Genomic DNA, 22,405 nt, shown 5'->3' on the forward strand with positions numbered 1-22,405 from the left:
TGCAGTTCCTTCTGCTTGCAGTATTCAATACCTGGATGAACAGCAGGCGTAATCAAACATTAGTTCAAGGTGAAGACTACTTGTAATAACAGTGCAAAAATGTGCTGTTCACAAAAGGACACAAAATGCTGGAGTAACTCTGTGGGTCAGGCAACGTCTCTGGAGAACGTGGGAAGATAATGTTCGATGATGAGGCCCTTCTTCAGTCTGATAGTGGGGGGGGGGGGTTAAGAAAGCTGGAAGAGAGGAGAGGCTAGATTACCTAGACAGGTAATAGGTGGACATAGGTGAGGGAGGGGCGGGGGAGGTTGATAGGTAGATGATTGTACAAAGGCCAGAGATTAAAGCAGAAACTCTTCAAGAGTTGTGAAGGCAGAATAATGAAAGGCTTGGATAGAGTGGATGTGGAGAGGACGTTTCCACTAGTGGGGGAGTCTAGGACCAGAGGCCTCAGAATAAAAGGACGTCTCTTTAGAAAGGAGATGAGGAGGAATTTCTTATGTCAAATTGTGCCTTAAAAATACCCAATAACTTTACCTACGCAACCATCTGTCAATGAACGCCACAGAAGGACCTCCCTCTGAGTATATGTAAAACGCAGATTGACAGATTCTTGATCATTAAGGGCATCAAGGATTAAGGGGAGAGGACTGGGTATGGGACTGAGAGGGAGAGATAGATCTGCCATGATTGAATGCCAGAGGAGACTTGATGGGCCGAATGGCCTAATTCTGCTCCTATCACATAAACTCATTAAGAAGGAATGTAGGAGAAGGAGGAGGGGGAGGGGAGAAATAGGTGCAAGTCCAGGTGGGGCACGGTGGAGGGGAGGGGTGGAAGACAGTGGGGGGTGAGGGGGGGAGGGGGAAGAAGATGGCTTGGTGTTAGAGGTTGCCTATAAGGGGGAAATTTAATGTTCATACCGTTGGATTGTAAGCTACCCAAGAGGGATATGAGGTACTAATCCTCCAGTCTGTTTGTGGCCCGGTCAGTTCAGAGAAAATCCAGAAAAGATAAAGAAAGCAAAAAAGGTAATTCAGTGATACTAAATTCAGAAGCTGTTGGTATCAGGATGGGGTTGAGATAACACATGCTTGGCAAACTGTGTATGGAGAGATCATATTCAGATGAATTAAGCTGAAATGTATCATATGGGTAATTGTAATCGGCTTCCCTGATGCTCCAAAGAGAGTTGTTTGTGCAACATCGGTGCGGTAATGTTTTAATTGTCATTCAAAGCGTTAACCTTTCATTTCAAACGGCAGTAGCGTAGACTTAAAGCACGACACCTTGGGAAGGGTTGTCAGTGACTGGCAGGTCTGAGCAGATGGTGCTGATTGTAAGGACACCAGAAGCAAAGGGGCACCATCTGCTTCACACAAGCCTAATGATGTTGGTGTAGCGACCATAGAGAATGGTCCAGGTCGTCGAACCCTCGGATTGGCCAGCGAGGTCACGTGTGAACGCGACCATGGGGATTGGTCCAGGGAGCGACATCGCTGATTGGCCAGCGATGTCATGTGCACTTTTGGCGCCCGAAATAGACAGTTCGGCGAAGTCTTCGAAGAAGACAGTAAGTTTTTGATGGTTGTCCTTTACCTTGTTGTTTAACTCTGTATTCGAATATTGCGCCTGCAATAAACTTCTTCTACAACCAACAAGTTTTCGGACTCCCCATATTGGTGACCCCGACGTGATCTGGACGATCACCGACTAAGCAGGAACCCGACGCCTCGTTGACGATGACCGCGCCGGGCACACCGGAGTTAAGCGCGGCAAGCGTTCACCTTCCGTTGTTTTGGACGCACGCACCGCAAGCTTGGTTTATCCACACCGAAGCTCAATTTCATATAAAGAAGATATCGGACGAATCCACGATGTACTACTACCTCGTCAGCGCTCTATCGCCGGACACGACCAAGCGCGTGATGCGGTTCATCGTGAATCCACCTGCGGAAAGTAAGTACGAGGCCATGAAGAAAGTATTACTGCGAATCTTCGGGTTTAATAAGCATGGTGGTGCGGCAAGACTTCTGCACCTACCGGATCTTGGAGACCAACTGCCTTCCGTCCTCATGTCCGAAATGATGATGCTAGCCGGTGAGCATACGGATTGCCCTATGTTCGAACAGGCATTCCGCGAGAGACTTCCTGAGGATGTCCGACTGCTGCTCACGGATTGTTCTTTTAAGGACCCCGAAGCATATGCAGCGAAAGCGGACGCGCTCATAGCGGCAAAAAACAAGGCAAGCGGTTCGATCAACAAGGTCTCGACATCAGTGACCACGCCACAGCGACGGCAAGATGGCGCCACGTCTCCCGCCAATTCTCCGAAAGCCCGCCAAAAAGATCCGCACAAGCGCGGCTGGTGCTATTATCACCTACGATGGGGTAGCGAATCCCGCAACTGCCGCTCACCTTGTACCTTCGTGGGAAATGCCTCGGCCGATCGTACATAGGGGCAGTTACGATTGGCCAGAACCGGCGCCTCTATGTCCATGATCGATTCACGGACACAGAATTTTTGGTGGACACGGGAGCCATCGTCAGCATAGTGCCGCCGACCGACCTCGAAACCAGATCGGGTAAGACAGGTCCCAACCTCATCGCGGTTAATGGCAGCCCAATTCGCACTTTCGGTATACGGAAGATGTCCCTTGTGTTAGGCCTCCGCACGTACGAATGGCCATTCATCATAGCCGACGTCAAACAAGCGATCCTGGGCGCAGATTTTCTCTGGGCTTTTTCACTGGTCCCTGATGTCCGCGGTAACGACCTCCGACCCTCCGCCGAAGATGAGCACGTCGCTCCGACAATCGCCTCCTCGCCCAGCCCTACTGTCCAGGCCGTCGTCGCAGCCCCCGACTCGTATGCTGAGATTCTGGCAGAGTTTCCAGAGCTGCTCATTCAACGTTTTGACACGCCTTCGGCCAAGCACGGCATGGTCCATCACATCCGCACCGAAGGCCCTCCCGTTTTCGCTCGGGCCAGGAGACTACCGCCAGACAAACTGGTGGTGGCACGGGCGGAGTTCAGGAAGATGAAAGAAATGGGAATTGTTCGTCAGTCTGACAGCCCGTGGGCCTCGCCGTTACATATGGTCTCCAAGGCATCTGGGGGGTGGAGACCATGTGGCGATTATCGGCGTCTCAATGCTGTCACCACGGCTGATCGCTACCCCATACCGCACCTACAGGACTTTTCATCTGGGCTGGAAGGAGCGGTGGTGTTTTCCAAAATCGATTTGGTGCGAGGATACCACCAGATCCCGGTGCGACCGGAGGACATACAGAAAACTGCAACGATTACTCCGTTCGGGTTGTTTGAATGGTTGCGTATTCCTTTCGGTTTAAAGAACGCGGCACAGGCTTTCCAACGACTGATGGACCGCGTGGGCCGGGGTTTACCCTTTTTGTTTATTTATTTAGACGACATCCTGGTCGCCAGCCCCTCAGTGCAGGAACACCAGGCCCACTTGCGGACTGCGTTCCAGCGGCTCCAAGACCACGGGCTCATTATCCAACCCTCCAAATGTCAATTCGGCCTTCCTGCTCTTGATTTTCTAGGGCACAGAATTACCCCTGCCGGCGCCTCCCCTTTGCCCGAGAAGGTGGAGGCTATCCGGGCATTTCCTAGGCCCACCACAGTAAAAGGGCTACAGGAGTTCGTAGGCATGGTTAATTTCTACCATAGGTTCGTTCTGGCAGCTGCGCGAGTCATGCGCCCGCTTTTCCAGTGCCTTGCAGTGAATCCGGTAGAGTTGATATGGTCCCCGACCGCAGAGTCGGCTTTTACTGCAGCTAAGGCAGCTTTGGCAGACGCCACCATGTTGGTCCATCCGAGCCCCTCCGCCCCCACGGCCCTGACGGTTGACGCCTCTGACGTGGCGGTGGGCGGGGTTCTGGAGCAGCAGGTCGGTGGCCGTTGGCAGCCTTTAGCGTTTTTCAGCCGGCAACTAAATTCGGCCGAACTGAAGTATAGCGCATTTGACCGAGAGCTTCTGACTCTCTATTTAGCTGTTCGTCATTTCAGGTACTTCCTCGAGGGCCGCCCATTTGTGGCCTTTACGGACCACAAACCATTAACATTTGCTTTTTTGAAATTGTCTGACCCATGGTCGGCCCGCCAGCAGCGGCACCTGACTGCTATCTCCGAATTTACCACCGATGTCCGTCATGTCGCGGGTAAGCTTAATGCCGTTGCTGACGCCCTGTCTAGACCCGCTTTTCCCCCTATTTCGGCGGTGGACTGCGAAGTGGATCCCCAGGAGCTTGCGGAGGCACAGCTTCTAGCGGATACCGTTTCGGCATACCGGTCCACCACTTTGGGATTGAAGTTGGCCCAGGTAGCTTGTGGGTCGGAAGGCACAAAAGTCTGGTGCGATGTTTCTCTTCCCCGTCCCAGGCCGGTAGTACCGCCCTCCCTTCAGCGCCGGGTTTTCGATGCCATTCATGGGCTGGCGCACCCGTCCATCCGCTCCACCTCTGCCTTGGTAGCAGCGAGGTTTGTCTGGCATGGCCTACGGAAACAGGTAGCTGGTTGGGCACGTTCCTGCATTCCCTGTCAGACCGCTAAAGTCCAGCGCCACGTCCAGCCCCCCGTACAGGATTTCGAGGTCCCAGCAGTTCGTTTTTTCCACATCCACGTGGATTTGGTCGGGCCTTTGCCTTCCTCCCGGGGCTACACCCACCTCCTCACGGTGGTGGATCGGTTCACCCGGTGGCCAGAGGCTTTCCCATTGTCTGATATTTCATCAGCGTCTTGTGCTAGGACTTTGGCCCTTCATTGGGTAGCTCGTTTCGGGGTCCCGGCAGTTATTACCACTGACAGAGGGCCACAGTTCACTTCGTCCCTCTGGGCCGCGCTCGCAGAACTGTACGGTTCCAAGTTACAACCCACTACTGCATATCACCCCCAGGCAAATGGACTCGTAGAAAGGTTCCACCGTCAACTTAAGGCATCCCTCAGTGCAAGGCTTGAAGGCCCGGACTGGGTAGACCAGCTCCCTTGGGTTCTTTTGGGCATCCGGACTGCTCTTAAGCTAGATCTCGGTGCGTCGTCCGCGGAGCTAGTATATGGCTCGACACTTCGAGTACCCGGAGATTTGTTTCCGGACCTTTCAGACCAGCTGCCTACAGTCCCATCGGTGTTAGCATCTCTCCGGGAACGGGTGGGCTCCCTGGCCCCAGTTCCAACTTCACGTCATGGGTGTCCCATGGTACATGAACCGCCTTCCCTGAAGGACTGTGAGTTTGTTTTTCTGCGAAAAGATGCCCATCGCGCCCCGTTGCAGAGGGTCTATCAAGGGCCGTTCCGGGTTTTGCGTAAGGGAACGGCTACCTTCACCTTAGACATGTGCGGCAAGAGTGAGCTCGTCTCGGTGTCCCGGCTCAAACCTGCACATTTGGATCCGGATCAACCAGTCCTGGTCGGTCAAACCCCTAGGAGAGGCCGACCTCCGTTAGTTCCGCTCAGTCCAGGACCCCCCGTTCCGACAGTTCCTCCAGGACCCCCCGTTCCGACAGTTCCTCCAGGACCCCCCGTTCCGGTAGTTCCTCCAGGACCTCCCGTTTTGGCTGTTCCGCCAAGTCCGGAACCCCCGGCTCCTGTGGTTCAGGCTGTCCCTCTCCGTACTCGTTATGGTCGCGAAATCCGGCTCCCTGCTAGGTTCCGCACCTCGGGTTCTGGGGGGGGTCATGTAGCGACCATAGAGAATGGTCCAGGTCGTCGAACCCTCGGATTGGCCAGCGAGGTCACGTGTGAACACGACCATGGGGATTGGTCCAGGGAGCGACATCGCTGATTGGCCAGCGATGTCATGTGCGCTTTTGGCGCCCGAAATAGCCAGTTCGGCGAAGTCTTCGAAGAAGACAGTAAGTTTTTGATGGTTGTCCTTTACCTTGTTGTTTAACTCTGTATTCGAATATTGCGGCTGCAATAAACTTCTTCTACAACCAACAAGTTTTCGGACTCGCCATATTGGTGTGGAAGTTATAAAACAAGAGGGAACTGCAGCAGGGCCGTGTCGGTGAGCTGGCAAGGCAGAGTGTAACGAGCGGCGGAGAGCTACAGGGGCCGTCATTGCCCACAGAAAGACCGTGGAGCTCCACAGTAATATGCAGTGTGTACATCCACCTTGTAGAATGAGTTCCGTTTTGTTTATTGTCACGCAACAAACATGCTTTTCACTGTACCTAGATTTAGAGATACAGCGTAGAAACAGGCCCTTCGGCCCACCGGGTCCGCGCTGCCCAGCGATCCCCGCACATTAACACTACCCTACACCCACTAGGGACAATTTTTATTTTTACATTTGCCCAGCCAATTAACCTACAAACCTGCACGTCTTTGGAGTGTGGGAGGAAACCGAAGATCTCGGAGAAAACCCACGCAGGTCACGGGGAGAACGTACAAACTCCGTACAGACGGCGCCCGTGGTCAGGATCGAACCTGAGTCTCTGGCGCTGCATTCGCTGTAAGGCAGCAACCCTACCGCTGCGCCACCATGCCGCAGAGTGGTGGGGCAGAGGTACAGTGAAAAGCATTTTTGTTGCATGCTAAAAAGTCAGCGGAAAGACAATACAGGTACATGATTACAATCGAGCCATCCACAGTGTACAGATATTGAATCATATTAAACACCTGAAATGTTAGGCCCAATGCAAATTGGAGGAACTGCACCTCATATATCATTGGGCAGCTTCCAACCCAGCAGTATGAACATTGACTTCTCGACTGACCTACTGTACAAACAGTGCCCCAGGCTATTTCCCCCGTGGTTAACAAAATACCAACAAGTCAGCAAAAGAAAAACTGCTGAACAAACTGCACAAGTCTAGACTAATTAATTAACCAGATTCCCGGTGAACTCTCTCAAGCTACTGTTTGTTCTATTTTGCCCCATATTCCTCTTGGGTAGCTTACAACCCAACGGTATGAACATTGAATTTTCCTCTTATAGGCAACCTCTAACACCAAGCCTGCTTCTTCCCCCTCCCCCCCCCCCACCCCCCACTGTCTTCCACCCCTCCCCTCCACCCTGCCCCACCTGCACTTGCACCCATTTCTCCCCTCCCCTCCTCCTTCTCCTCCTACATTTCTTCCTAATGAGTTTATGTGATAGGAGCAGAATTAGGCCATTCGGCCCATCAAGTCTACTCTGTCATTCAATCATGGCAGATCTATCTCTCCCTCTCAAGCCCATACCCAATCCTCTCCCCATAGTCCCTGGCGCCCTTAATGATCAAGAATCTGCATGGTGGCGCAGCGGTAGAGTTGCTGCCTTACAGCGAATGCAGCGCCGGAGACTCAGGTTCGTTCCTGACTACGGGTGCCGTCTGTATGGAGTTTGTACGTTCTCTCCGTGACCTGCGTGGGTTTTCTCCGAGATCTTCGGTTTCCTCCCACACTCCAAAAACGTACAGGTATGTAGGTTAATTGGCTGGGTAAATGTAAAAATTGTCCCTAGTGGGTATAGGATAGTGTTAGTGTGCGGGGATCGCTGGTCGGCGCGGACCCGGTGGGCCGAAGGGCCTGTTTCCGCACTGTATCTCTAAATCTAGAAAAAAAAAACTCTAAATTTTGGCTTCACATGAAAATAGTTAACTGGACAGGATCCCCTAAAACATCCCAGTATTTTGGTAAGGGTGAGCTGTCAGAATATTAATAGGTCTTCCAGATTTCATGTTGAAAAAAAACACTGATCAATGAGCTGCCAGAGTAAGTAAACTGAATAGGCTACCAGTTATCTATTTGTTCAGATTATACAGTAGCCATTCCTTGGAACAGGTCGATTAAAACTGATGGATGAGCTGTTGAAATGACTGTAGTGAGAATGCGTAACCACCCAGTCCTTGGATGACGATATAACAGATCAATTTATTTTAAAAATACCAGATAGTTATTTAGGAATATAATGGGATAGGGGTCGACGTTTGCAACAATGTGAAAAGGAAGTCAACAAGCCAGCCGATAACCATACAGTGCTCCAGATCTTTTGTTCTCTTAGATTCGAAAAGGATAGCAGGCAACTTTGGGCGGCTGGGTGGGGCAGTGGTAGAGTTGCTGCCTTACAGCGCCAGAGACCCAGGTTCGATCATGTCTATGGGTGCTGTCTGTATGGAGTTTGTATGTACTCCCTGTGTCCATATGGCTTTTCCCCGAGTGCTCCGGTTTCCTTCCACACTTCCAAAGACCTACAGGGTTGTTTTTTTTTTCATATTTCATATTTCATATTTCAGATACAGCGCGGAAACAGGCCTTTTCGGCCCACCAAGTTCACGCCGCCCAGCGATCCCCGCACTTTAACACTATCCTACACACACTTTGTTGGGGGAGTCCAGAACAAGGGGCCACAGTTTAAGAATAAGGGGTAGGCCATTTAGAACGGAGATGAGGAAGAACTTTTTCAGTCAGAGAGTGGTGAAGGTGTGGAATTCTCTGCCTCAGAAGGCAGTGGAGGCCAGTTCGTTGGATGCTTTCAAGAGAGAGCTGGATAGAGCTCTTAAGGATAGCGGAGTGAGGGGGTATGGGGAGAAGGCAGGAACGGGGTACTGATTGAGAGTGATCAGCCATGATCGCATTGAATGGCGGTGCTGGCTCGAAGGGCTGAATGGCCTACTCCTGCACCTATTGTCTATTGTCTATTGTCTATTGACTAGGGACAATTTTTTACATTTACCCAGTCAATTAACCTACATACCTGTACGTCTTTGGAATGTGGGAGGAAACCGAAGATCTCGGAGAAAACCCACGCAGGTCACGGGGAGAACGTACAAACTCCTTACAGTTCAGCACCCGTCATCAAAATCGAACCTGAGTCTGCGGCGCTGCATTCGCTGTAAGGCAGCAACTCTACCGTTGTGCCACCGTGCCGCCGTTTTGTAGGTTAATGGATTTTAGTGATTGTAACTTATCCCTAGTGTAAGAACGTGCAAGTGTTTGGGGATCACAGGTCAGCATGGACTCAGTGGGCTGAAGGGCTAGTTTCCGCTCTGTATCTATTAAAGAAACTAAACTAAACACACCATTTTACAGTGTGCGCTATTACACATTCAAAACATACCTTACCATCTATCCAAAGATCATCAACCATTGTTCCACACCAACACTGGCACACAAGTTTCCAAGTCGCTGCAAGATCATTTCTATTTTTGTTTGCCAGCACAAGAGTACATTTAATTAGGCTTGAATGAAACTCTCATGGCTGATATATTGTTGTACCAAGGCCCACTCAGAACAATATTATTTTGTGGAACACGATTGTTGGATAATGTTCTCAGTGCAATTAATTCACATTAATTCTAGGAAATTCTAGGAAATTAATTCTAGGAAATTAATTCTAGGAAATTAATTCTAGGAAATTAATTTGAGGAAAACATCACTCCTGAGATGCTGCCTGACCTGCTGAGTTACTCCAGCATTTCGTGAAATTAATTGTACGAAAGATCATTACCTTTGGGGTTTAACAAGCATTTCCTTCATTAATGAGAAAAAGCACTGAAACACAAACTGAATGAAACACTACATCTACAATAAGCCCATTAGATTTCAAGAGATTAGCTTAATAGTTAGAATTAAGAAACCATATGTGCCATGTTATTAGAGTACTGCAAACTTAAAATGCTTGAGATGTCTATTAAAATCTACATCCAAACTAAACCAGCGTTGTTTACAGGGGACTGCTGCATTAAATGGTGGCAATAGACAATAGGTGCAGGAGTAGGCCATTCTGCCCTTCGAGCCAGCACCACCATTCAATGTGATCATGGCTGATCATTCACACAGTACCCCGTTCCAGCCTTCTCCCCATACCCCCTGACTCCGCTATCCTTAAGAGCTCTATCTGGCTCTCTCTTGAATGCATTCAGAGAATTGGCCTCCACTGCCTTCTGAGGCAGAGAATTCCACAGATTTACAACTCTCTGACTGAAAAAGTTTTTCCTCATCTCCGTTCTAAATTGCCTACCCCTTATTCTTAAACTGTGGCCCCTGGTTCTGGACTCCCCCAACATTGGGAACATGTTTCCTGCCTCTAATGTGTCCAACCCCTTAATGGTCTTATATGTTTCGATAAGATCCCCTCTCATCCTTCTAAATTCCAGTGTATTCCAGTGAGGTGCAAGGAACTGCATGTGTGGAATCTTGAGTAAAATACAAAGTGCTGGAGTAACTCAGCGGGTCAGGCAGCATCCGTGGAGGGAATGCACAGGCAACATTTTGGGTCAGGACCCTTCCTCAGACTAAACAGTGAGGATTTTCTTCAAATGATCCACATATGGATATCACAGCTATCCAAAAACGTTAGCTGGTTAACCTAAGTAGGGTGGCTTTTCATTTTAGTTTCCTGAAAGATCACTTTTTATATTTAAAAAAATATTAATTAGATTCTGCAAATGACTTTTTTTCTGAAGCCTGAATTGCATTGATTGGGATATTGAATAACTTTTAAGCAAATGAATGTTCCTTCCACTTTTTAATGAATTCTCAGGGGACCTATCATTCAGGCAGGTTTTGGAAGCGTAAGCAAAATATCCTTTTCACGGTTGCAAATGTCAACTTGGAGTGCAGATATCCCACTCTCTCTCTCTCTCTCTTCCTTCCCATCCTCCCTCTCCCCCTTACAACACATCACCTCTGTGTGCTGCAGCATGTATCAGCACATGGCCACACACTCATATACCCTGCCATCAGGAAGAAGGTACAGGAGCCTGAAGACTACAATGTCCAGGTTTAGGATCAGCTTCTTCCCTGCAGCCATCAGGCTATTAAACACTACAACCTCAAATAACCTCTGAACTACATAGACTATGATTGTTATTATTGCACTATTATTGTTTATTTTTTAACATGTACGTATGTATGCACATGTGTGCGTGTATATATATGTATGTATATATAAACGATAGACAAAGTGCTGGAGTAACTCAGCGGGTCAGGCAGCATCTCTGGAGAGAAGGAATGGGTGACGTTTCCGGTCGAGACGCTTCCACAGACTGATGTCAGGGAACAGAGACAGAATGTAGTCGAAGAGAGGAAGACTAGTGGGAGAACTGGGAAGGGGGAGGGGATGGAGAGAGAGGGAAAGCAAGGGCAATTTGAAGTTAGAAAAGTTTTCAAGAGAGTGTTGAATTTAACTCTTAGGGCTAAGGGAATCAAGGAATATGGGGGAAAAGTCGGAAAGGGGTACTGATTTTGGATGATCAGCCATGATAATATGTCTCTGCGGAAAGCAGAAAGGGGTGAGATGGGAAGATGGGGCCAGTAGTGGGATCCCGTTGGAGGTGGCGAAAGTGTTGGAGGATTATATGCTGTATGCGACAGCTGATGGGGTGGAAGGTGAGGACAAGGGGGATTCTGTCCTTGTTACGAATGTGGGGAGGGGGAGCAAGAGCGCAGCTGTGTGAAATCGAGGAGACCCTAATGAGAGCTTCATCTATAACGGAAGAGGGGAACCTCCATTCCCTAAGGAATGAGGACATCTCTGATGACCTAGTATGGAAAACCTCATCCTGGGCGCAGATGTGGCGTAGACGGAGGAATTGGGAGTAGGGGATTGTCTTTACAGGAAGCAGGGTGGGAAGAAGTGTAATCTAGATAGCTATGGGAGTCAGTGGGTTTGTAGTAGATGTCAGTCGATAGTCTGTCTCCTGTGATGGAGACGGTGAGATCTGGAAACGGTAGGGAGGTGTCGGAGATGGTCCAAGTGAATTTGAGTGCAGGATGGAAATTAGTGGTGAAGTTGATGAAGTCAGTGAGTTCTGCATGGGTACAAGAGGTAGCACCAATGCAGTCATCAATGTAGCAGAGGTAGAGTTCAGGGATGGGGCCAGTGTATGTCTGGAACAGGGATTGTTCGGCATACCCGACAAAGAGGCAGGCATAGCTAGGGCCCATGCGAGTGCCTATAGCTACGCCTTGGATTAGGAGAATGTGGGAGGATTCAAAGGAGAAGTAGTTGAGGGTAAGGACCAGCTCTGCTAGGCAGAGGAGAGTGTTGGTAGATGGGGATTGGCTGGTTCTACGGTCGAGGGCTTTAAGACCTTCCTGGTGGAGGATGGAGGTGCATAGTGACTGGACATCCATGGTAAAGATGAGAGAGTGGGGGCTTGGAAAACGGAAGTCATTGAAGAGACAGAGAGCATGTGAGGTATCTTGGATATAGGTCGGGAGGGATTGGGCCAGGGGGGATAGGATGGAGTCGAGGTATGTGGAATTAATTCCGTGGGACATGAACAAACAGACACAATCGGTGTGCTAGGACAGTTCTGTTTGCGGATGCATATATATATATATGTATATATACATTTGTTTGTATTGGAAGGAACTGCAGATACTGGTTTGAACTAAAGATAGACACAAAACGCTGGAGTAACTCAGCAGGTCAGGCGGCATCTCTGGAGAGAAGGAATGGGTGACATTGCAGGTTGAGACCTTTCTTCAGACATATATATATATATATGTGTGTGTGTGTGTGTTGGTGGTGTGAGCCACAGGGTGTTGCCTGTGTCTCGTGCCCTGGTATAAATCCAGATGCCGCTGGCTAGCAATTTTTTACGAAAAAGGGAGTGGAGTGCGTGAGCCTCTCCCTGCCAGTACACAACCTCTGCATCACCCAGACTCTCACAGCGCCTCCTCATGGCAACACCTGGTAACTGGAGCCACTTTCAGTCCCAGGCTCAACTGCGTGGGGATCTCGGAGGAACTCTGGCCCCCAGAGATGTGACGTTCCGGCCACCCGGCGTGTGGACACATCCTGATGCCCATCAAACAGATCCCAACAATGGGTTGAACAGCACCCCGCCCACTGCCTTGTGGGTAAGGCTCAGGAGAGCCAAAGGTGGAGCTGGAGTCCCCAGAGACGGTCGGCCAATCTCCCGTGGGTCCGCCTTCCGGCAACTCCTGCAACCGAGTAGCCCCAGACGTAGCAGCCACGCCGCTCCTCTGGAATCAGCCCATCAGGTCGAGAGGGGAACGCAGATGCTGGGCACATCTGTATTCCCATTTACCTGCCCAGGCTCAGTGGCCAAATCAAATGGAGAGGGGACTTCATCCTTGCTGGGCACAGTGAGATGTAACCACAGATGGAAAATCCCCCTCTCCAAGTGGGACAACACCAAGCTGCATCATCATCTCCCACAGATGGACGGACGCCACTAACTATATATATATACACAAAATGCTGGAGTTACTCAGCAGGTCAGACAGCATCTCGGGAGAGAAGGAATGGGTGACGTCACCCATTCCTTCTCTCCTGAGATGCTGCCTGACCTGCTGAGTTACTCCAGCATTTTGTGAATAAATACCTTCGATTTGCATCAGCATCTGCAGTTATTTTCTTATACTATATATATATATGTATCATATACTGTATATGTGCGTATGTGAATATGTACACTCACGGAACTCTTTTTTCTCCTTTATTATATTGTTTTCAGTGTACTGGGTTTACATGTTCTGTTGTGCTGCTGCAAGTAAGAATGTTACTGTTCTATTTGGGACATATGACAATAAAACACTCTTGACTCTTGAAGCAAGCCAAGCTAGGGAAAATGAGTTTGAGGGACATTGAGATCTGACTCAAGTTCAGAGGCTACTTAGGTCAATTGAGCTTGACAGACAAGCAGCGCTGGATTGCGATGTCAAATCCGCGTGTATGACCAGTTGCTATTGACGTGCTATCTTGGGACCTGATCTCATAAACTACGCCAGTCAAACACGCTGACCGCCAGTCAGAGCAGAGACTTAATTTCCTAAGTTCACCACGGCAAGCACATTTAAGCGGCAGGCTTTTTCTTCTGACAGTCTGCTGCAAGGGAACAGAACAACCAAATACTTAATAAATTCATTACCTCCATTTGTATTTTTTTTTAATCAGTGTAAAAGGAGGAACTTTCAGAAAAGGAATCATCTAAAGTGGAACTCTGAAGAGTTAAGAGCTATCGAATCCTCCAATAAAAAGAGTAGACCCAAGGAAGATCAACAGGGCCGAAGACATTTCAGAATCTATCATTCATCACGTCAGGTTGGTTCTGCTGTAGATATGCTTCTTATGGACTTCTGAGATACTCTTTCTATGAAAGCACTAAGTCAATTGATCCCTGTCAAGATACAGTGAAAGAAGAAAAGAGCAACTGGCAGAGATCAATTAACTTCTGCTTTCATAAAAAGAGTACCTCAGAAGTTCATTAATGATCGGAGCAGAATTAACCCGTCAACTCCACTCCGCCATTCAATCACGGCTGATCTATCTCTCCCTCCCAACCCCATTCTCCTGCCTTCTCCCCATAGCCCCTGACACCCGCACTCCTCGAGGATCTATCTACCTCTGCCTTGAAACTATACGTTCATAAGTGATACATTCACAGCTCGTGTGTTTAATAGCCTAGAATAGGTTTAATCCATCAGCACATGGAGTTAAAGGCTGCAAACTATGCAGTAGGTCATCTTGGAGAGGGGGCAAGTGTACATCTGAATAAAATATATGCAATAGACACGTATGACGGAAAGAAAACGAATCAGTGAAACGGACTAGTGCACATGAAGAAAATCAAGCTGCAACATACATTCTTTGTGTTGTTGCAAAGATCATGGAAACAATATTGGAAACGTGTAGCAATCATTCTATTTCTTACATCAAGACTGTGTGCAGAATGCTTACATTTTTATGGTTGCTCCCATGTCTGAAAAATATGTCAATAATTGATGAGAATTCTTACAATTTCTTCAAAGCCATAATTTCACATTTTTTTAGATTAGAGATACAGCGTGGAACCAACCCTTCAGCCGACCGAGTCCGCAACCACCAGCGATCCCCGCATACTAACGCTATCCTACACACATTAGGGACAATTTGCAATTTATACCAAGCCAATTAACCGATAAAACCTGTACGCTTTTGGTGTGGGAGGAAACTGAATATCTCAGAAAAAAATCCATGCAGGTCACGGGGAGAACGTACAAACTCCGTACAGACAAGCACCCGTAGTCAGGATCGAACCCGGGTCTCTGGCGCTGTAAGGTAATAGCTCTACATGCCACCATGTATAGGAATAGACAATAGACAATAGACAATAGGTGCAGGAGGAGGCCATTCGGCCCTTCGAGCCAACACCGCCATTCAATGTGATCATGGCTGATCATTCTCAATCAGTACCCCGTTCCTGCCTTCTCCCCATACCCCCTGACGCCGCTATCCTTAAGAGCTCTATCTATCTCTCTCTTGAATGCATTCAGAGAATTGGCCTCCACTGCCTTCTGAGGCAGAGAATTCCACAGATTCACAACTCTCTGACTGAAAATGTTTTTCCTCATCTCTGTTCTAAATGGCCTACCCCTTATTCTCAAACTGTGGCCCCTGGTTCTGGACTCCCCCAACATTGGGAACATGTTTCTTGCCTCTAATGTGTCCAACCCCTTAATAATCTTATACGTTTCGATAAGATCCCCTCTCATCCTTCTAAATTCCAGTGTATACAAGCCTAGTCACTCCAGTCTTTCAACATATGACAGTCCCGCCATTCCGGGAATTAACCTAGTAAACCTACGCTGCACGCCCTCAATAGCAAAAATATCCTTCCTCAAATTTGGAGACCAAAACTGCACATAGTACTCCAGGTGCGGTCTCACTAGGGCCCTGTACAACTGCAGAAGGACCTCTTTGCTCCTATACTCAACTCCTCTTGTTATGAAGGCCAACATTCCATTGGCTTTTTTCACTGCCTGCTGTACCTGCATGCTTCCTTTCAGTGACTGATGCACTAGGACACCCAGATCACGTTGTACGTCCCCTTTTCCTAACTTGACACCATTCAGATAATAATCTGTCTTCCTATTCTTACCACCAAAGTGGATAACCTCACACTTATCCACATTAAACTGCATCTGCCATGCATCCGCCCACTCACACAACCTGTCCAAGTCACCCTGCAACCTCATAGCATCTTCCTCACAGTTCACACTGCCACCCAGCTTTGTATCATCTGCAAATTTGCTAATGGTACTTTTAATCCCTTCATCCAAGTCATTGATGTATATTGTAAATAGCTGGGGTCCCAGCACCGAGCCTTGCGGTACCCCACTAGTTACTGCCTGCCATTCTGAAAGGGACCCATTTATCCCCACTCTTTGCTTTCTGTCTGCGTGATTGTACGCAGTACGCAGTCCCTGTATTCACCATTACAGGGAATATATCAAAGCTTCTTTAAAAGTTCATGTTTTCGGGCCGAATCGATCATCTTCAATTTATTCTGATTAATAGATCGATTGAGTGATTGATTGATTGAACAATACAGCATGGATACAGGCCATTCGGCCCATTGAATCCATGCTGTATTCCGTTCATACTAGTGTTGTGCATCCATTCCCGACAATTAGAGACAATTTTAGAAGCCAATTAACCTCCAATTTTAGAAGCCAATTAACCTCCAAAATTGCATGTCTTTGGGATGTGGGAGGAAACCGGAGCACTCGGACGAAACGCACACCATTACAGGGAGAACGTACAAACAGACAGCACATCTGGTCCCCTGGTCTCTGTCACTGTGAGGCAGCAGCACTACCAGCTGCACCACTGTGCCGTCCATATAGAGACGTCAATGGCACCTGCTGTGCGGTGATATGTGTTTCCATAATGAATGAGCACGCACACGCAATCAAATACAATCTCGCATGTACTCACACATGCTGGTCATGGTAGATATCATATTGGTGAGGATGCTTGGTGTATGCACATTGAATACAGAATGTGATGTTCTTGAGTGTGCAATGATGATTTGCTACCACCACCAACACAATGAAGCTCAGCTAGCCAAGTGATGCCCTCGATAGACTCAAAGCGCTGGAGTAACTCAGCGGGAGAGGCAGCATCTCTGGGGAGAAAGAACGGGGGACTTTTCCGGTCGAGACCCTTCGTCAGACCTCACTTAATCATACTGTTGGAACACATTTGAATCAGCAGGAAGAAATGTGGACAATCCTGTTTACAGGAGTCATTGACTAGATTAATTACCATTTGATTGATTGATTGAAAGATACAGGCCAGAAACAGGTCCTTCGGCCCACTGAGTCCACGCCGACCATCGATCATCCATTTACACTAGTTTAGTTTAGAGATACAGTGCGGAAACAGGCCCTTCGGCCCACCGAGTCCGCGCCGACCAGCGATCCCCGCACATTAACACTATCCTACACCCACTAGGGACAATTTTTACATTTACTAAACCAATTACCCTACAAACCTGTACGTCTTTGGAGTGCGGAAGGAAACCGAAGATCTCGGAGAAAACCCACGCAGGTCACGGGGAGAACGTACAAACTCCGTACAGACAGCACCCGTAGTCAGGATCGCACCCGGGTCTCCGACACTGCATTCGCTGTAAGGCAGCAACTCTACCGCTGCGCCACCATGACCGCCTATGTTATCCCACTTGCCCAACCACTCCTTACACACCAGTGACAAACAAACGAACAACCCACACATCTTTGGTAGACACAAAACGCTGGAGTAACTGAGTCTGAAGAAGGGAACCCACCCAGAGCGTCATTTATCCATTTTCTCCAGAAATGCTGCCTGGCCCGTTGAGTTACTCCAGTACTTTGTGTCTGTCTTTGGTATAAACCAGCATCTGCAGTTCGTTGTTTCTACACTATGCGTCTTTGGGATGTGGGAGGAAACTGGAGCACCCTGGGAAAACCCACCAGGTCACAGGGAGAACGGGCAAGCTGCACTCAGACAGCAGTCGAGGTCAGGATGGGTCCTGGGTCTCTGGCACTGGGAGGCAGCAGCACAACCAGCTGTGCCACCTGTAGACGACTCCACACCTTTGATTCAATTGTGCAGGTGTCAGGGGCTTCTTCCAGCTGCTTTAAGGTGCAGATGTGGAGTGCAGGTGCTAAAGGAATGTGTTTGCAGGCTTCACTGCTTCTACACAGGCCAGTCACTGCCAGGGATGGGTGCACTAACAAGCTAATCGCTTGTGATTTGTCAAGGGAGAACAAGCAGTGGTAATGCAGAACAAAGCAGACTGCTCGGTGACAGAGGAAGAGGGTGAAGGCAGGCTGCCAGAAGGTTGGCAGTTACGTTTAGGTTTAGGGGTGTGGTTATTATTGTCATGAGAACCAAGTTACAGTGAAGAGCTTTTGTTTTGTACAATCAGATAACACCATGCATGAAAACAAACATGCCAAACACAAGTACAACAGGCAGGGCAAAGGGAAAGATACAGAGTGTAGAATGTAGTTCTCAGCAGTGTAGCGCATCAGTTCCAAAGACAAAGACTAAGCTCCACAATCAGGTATAGGATTGGGCCCCGGTATGGGCGGCAGGGTGGCGCAGTGGTAGAGTTGCTGCCTTACAGCAAATGCAGCGCCAGAGACCCGGGTTCGATCCCGACTACGGGTGCTGTCTGTACGGAGTTTGTACGTTCTCCCCAGAGATTTTCGGTTTCCTCCTACACTCCAAAGACGTACAGGTTTGTAGGTTAATTGGCTTGGTAAATATAAAAATTGGCCCTCGTGGGTATAGGATAGTGTTAATGTGCGGGGATCACTGGTCGGCACGGACCCGGTGGGCTGAAAGGGCCTGTTTTTGCGCTGTATCCCTAAACTAAACTAAACTAAAACTAAAGGAGAACCTGACTGTACCCTATGGACGGACTGTTCAAAAGTCTGATGATCACAGGGGGAAGATGCTGTTCCTGAGTCTTGTTGGTGGTGTGCATTTACAAACTCTGTACCTTCTGCCAGATGGGAGCAGGGAGGAGAGGGTATGACTGGGGTGGGGCAAGTCTTTCATTATGTCGGCTGCTTTTCCAAGGCATAGTGGTGCAGGAGGTGTCAATGGTGGGTAGCCTGGTCTGTGTGTGAAACTGGGCGACATCTATACAGAGTCTGGTTCTGGTTCGGGTTGATTACTGCACAGACACCTCATAAGTGGTTATCTCACGCAGTCATAGAGTGATACAATGTGGAAACAGGCCCTTCGGCCCAACTTGCCCACACCGGCCAACATGTCCCAGCTATGCTAGTCCCACTTGCCTGCACTTGGTCCATATCCCTCCAAACCTGTCCTATCCATGTCCAATCCATCTAACTGTTTCTTAAACGATGGGATAGTCCCAGCCTCAACTACCTCCTCTGACAGCTTGTTCCATACACCCACCACTCTCTCTCTCTCTCTCCAATTTCTTGTTCCCAAACTAAGCCATGATACAACCCAACAGACTGCCTTCGTCTCAGGGTGCTCAGAAAGCTATTTTTTCCGAACTGAATCTCAGTAAGGAACATTATGGGAAACATTTCCCCTTTGGTAATGATGCGGGAGCTTGCCATCTGTTTCAGACACAACAGGAACTTCAGGAATGTCTTCAATTATTTTGCATTTAAAACAGAAATTGATAGACTTCTACATGTTAATGCAATCGAGGAATGTGGGGAAAGTGCAAGGGAATGGTGCTGAGTTAGAGGTGGGCTGTGTTTTTGCTGAGTGATGGAGTAAACTGGAAGGGCTGAATGGCTTACTCTTGCTGTTAATTCTTGTGCCTTTAGACTTTAGAGATACAGCACGGAAACAGGTTCTTCGGCCCACCGGGTCCGCACCGATCAGCAACTACCCCGTAAACTAGCACCATCCCACACACGAGGGACAATTTACAATTTTATGAGAAGCCAATTAACCTACAAACCTGTACGTCTTTGGAATGTGTGAGGAAACCGGAGCACCCAGAGAAAACTCCAGCAGTCACAGGGAGAACGTACAAACTCCATGCTGACAGCACCTCTACTCAGGATGGAACCCGGGTCTCTGGCGCTGTAAATTTAGTGTAGATTATTTCCCACTGATCTTGCTTAGGTCAAGTTAGCAGCATCTATGTCATGAGTGGCCTCGCTAAAGTGGATGCACACAGTCATGGAGTAATGCAGCTCAGAACGTGGTCCTTCAGTCCAACTTGCCCATACTGATCCAGGGGTACAGATGGTCGACCCACTGACTCTCCGCACCAGAGACCTTGGTTCCACCCTGACCTCGGCTGCTATCAGGGTAATAGTTTGCACATTCTCCCTGTAACCGTATGTGTTTCCTCTGGGATGCGGTTTCCTCCCACATCCCTAAACGCCCACATTTGTAGCATAGTTGGCCCTCTGCATATTGCCCTTTGTGTGTGCAGGGAATGGATGCAAAAGTGGGCCAACATAGAGCTGGTGTGGACGGCTGACCGATGGTCGGTGTGGGCTCGGTGGGCCAAAGGGCCTGTTTCCATGCTGCAACTCTCCGACAGCCGGGCAATGTTTGGCGTATACATTTCAGCTTCTCAGTAGGGGCTCACGTTGTCGACCTCCCCATGGTGAGCCCTGTCAACTGACCTCAGTCAGGCGAACGGCAACAAACAGAGAGTTGTGAATCGGTGGAATTCTCTGCCTCAGAGGGCAGTGGAGGCCAATTCTCTGAATGCATTCAAGAGAGAGCTAGATAGAGCTCTTAAGGATAGCGGAGTCAGGGGGTATGGGGAGAAGGCAGGAACGGGGTACTGATTGAGAATGATCAGCCATGATCACATTGAATGGCGGTGCTGGCTCGAAGGGCCGAATGGCCTACTCCTGCACCTATTGTCTATTGTCTATTGTCTATAAACAGAGACAGCAGAGGCAGAAGCAGCTTCATAACTTCTGCTGCCTCAAACGCAAGAAGAAGAAGCTTCTCAGAACAAGTATGGTTTGCCTCTGATTTGCTGGATCCTTACTGCAAGAAGATAGAGGGGCTTCTGACTTTTCTTATCATAGCCATGGAGTCATGGAGTCATATGGCACAGAAACAGACCATTCCAGGAGACCTACACTGGTGGTTTGGCAGAGCATTGTAGTATTTCTAAACTAAACTAAACTAAACTAAGCAGTGGTGATTTGCATCACCTTGGCTGACGTGGGCAAGTCTTTAAACTGTTCCCGGCTTATAGCATCTTCCTCCAGCTTTTGCTGTCTGCGCTTACAAGCAAGCTGCCCCGTGCTGCCATTGTATAGACTTCCTGAGGTTCCTAGAGGTCTAGTTGTGTTCATTGTATGTGTCAAGGATGTTTTATCGTCAAATGTCCTGAAACAGAACAATTAAATTCTTACTTGCAGCAGCAGCTACAGCACGGCTTTTGTAAACACAGTACTCCAATTGATAATATGACAAAACAAACAAAAAAAAAGTTCAATAAATTGAAAAATCTATATGTGCATTTTTACAATGCTGGCGCACAATAATGTGACATTGGGGGGCAAATTTCAAATTCCTTCAAAAAAGTTGACAAGCACTTTATTGGGTTCATGACTAGAGTAGTATCAACAAAAAATATAAGAAAAGATAGCATATTGATGGCACGCTTCCGAAAATGGTACACAAACATAGTGGCGGCACGGTGGCGCAGCGGTAGAGTTGCTGCCTTACAGCGAATGCAGCGCCGGAGACTCAGGTTCGATCCTGACTACGGGTGCCGTCTGTACGGAGTTTGTACGTTCTCCCCGTGACCTGCGTGTGTTTTCTCCGAGATCTTCGGTTTCCTCCCACAATCCAAAGACGTACAGGTTAATTGACTGGGTAAATGTAAAAAATTGTCCCTAGTGTGTGTAGGATAGTGTTAGTGTGCGGGGATCACTGGGCGGCGCGGACTCGGTGGGCCGAAGGACCTGTTTCCGCGTTGTATCTCTAAATCTAAAAAAATCCAGTTTACTAATAGCTGTATTAAAAAGTGGTTAAGTGGATTTTTGTGAAAAGTGTGGGCATTCTTTGAAAATGTATGGGAGATGCATATCTGGTTTCTGGGTTGCATATCTGGGTTGGGAGCCCACTTTAAATGTAATGGCTGATGGCCATAAACATCGCAAAAATTCCCATGCTTACCTGACCGTCAAACTGTCGCCTCCAATCTACCTGTCAAATGTCCTGACGGTAAATAAATTGGTTAAACACAAGCAATTAATGGTATTTTGAAATGACTTTACTTATTTTAATATTACGTGCTTCTAAATGCATCTAAGACAACCTAGCAAACCTGGGGACAGCGTGCGACAGCGCCCGCAATAAGCAACGATACCTGGCGACAAGCCAGCTGTCGCCGAGAAATTTCACTCCCGATGATTTCTCAGCGACGCGCCGAGATCCACCACGATTTTTGGAAGACTCCTCACGATCATGCCCGTGACACCCGGCGAACTGTCGGCGACAGCCTAGTCACCGGCAGTCGTCTTAAAATCACCTAAAGTGGGACAGGCCCTTTAGTTTTGACAAATTTATGCCCCAAAATTTCTTTTTATTAACTTTAAAATGTCAGAAAATATATCATGAACGGCCGTTGTGTTTTTGACATCACAAAGTTTTTGATATATTAAATTTGAATATAAGAAAAAATAATTAACTTTCCCCAAA

This window comes from Rhinoraja longicauda, chromosome 27 (assembly GCF_053455715.1).
Source record: "Rhinoraja longicauda isolate Sanriku21f chromosome 27, sRhiLon1.1, whole genome shotgun sequence".
NCBI lineage: Eukaryota > Metazoa > Chordata > Chondrichthyes > Rajiformes > Arhynchobatidae > Rhinoraja > Rhinoraja longicauda.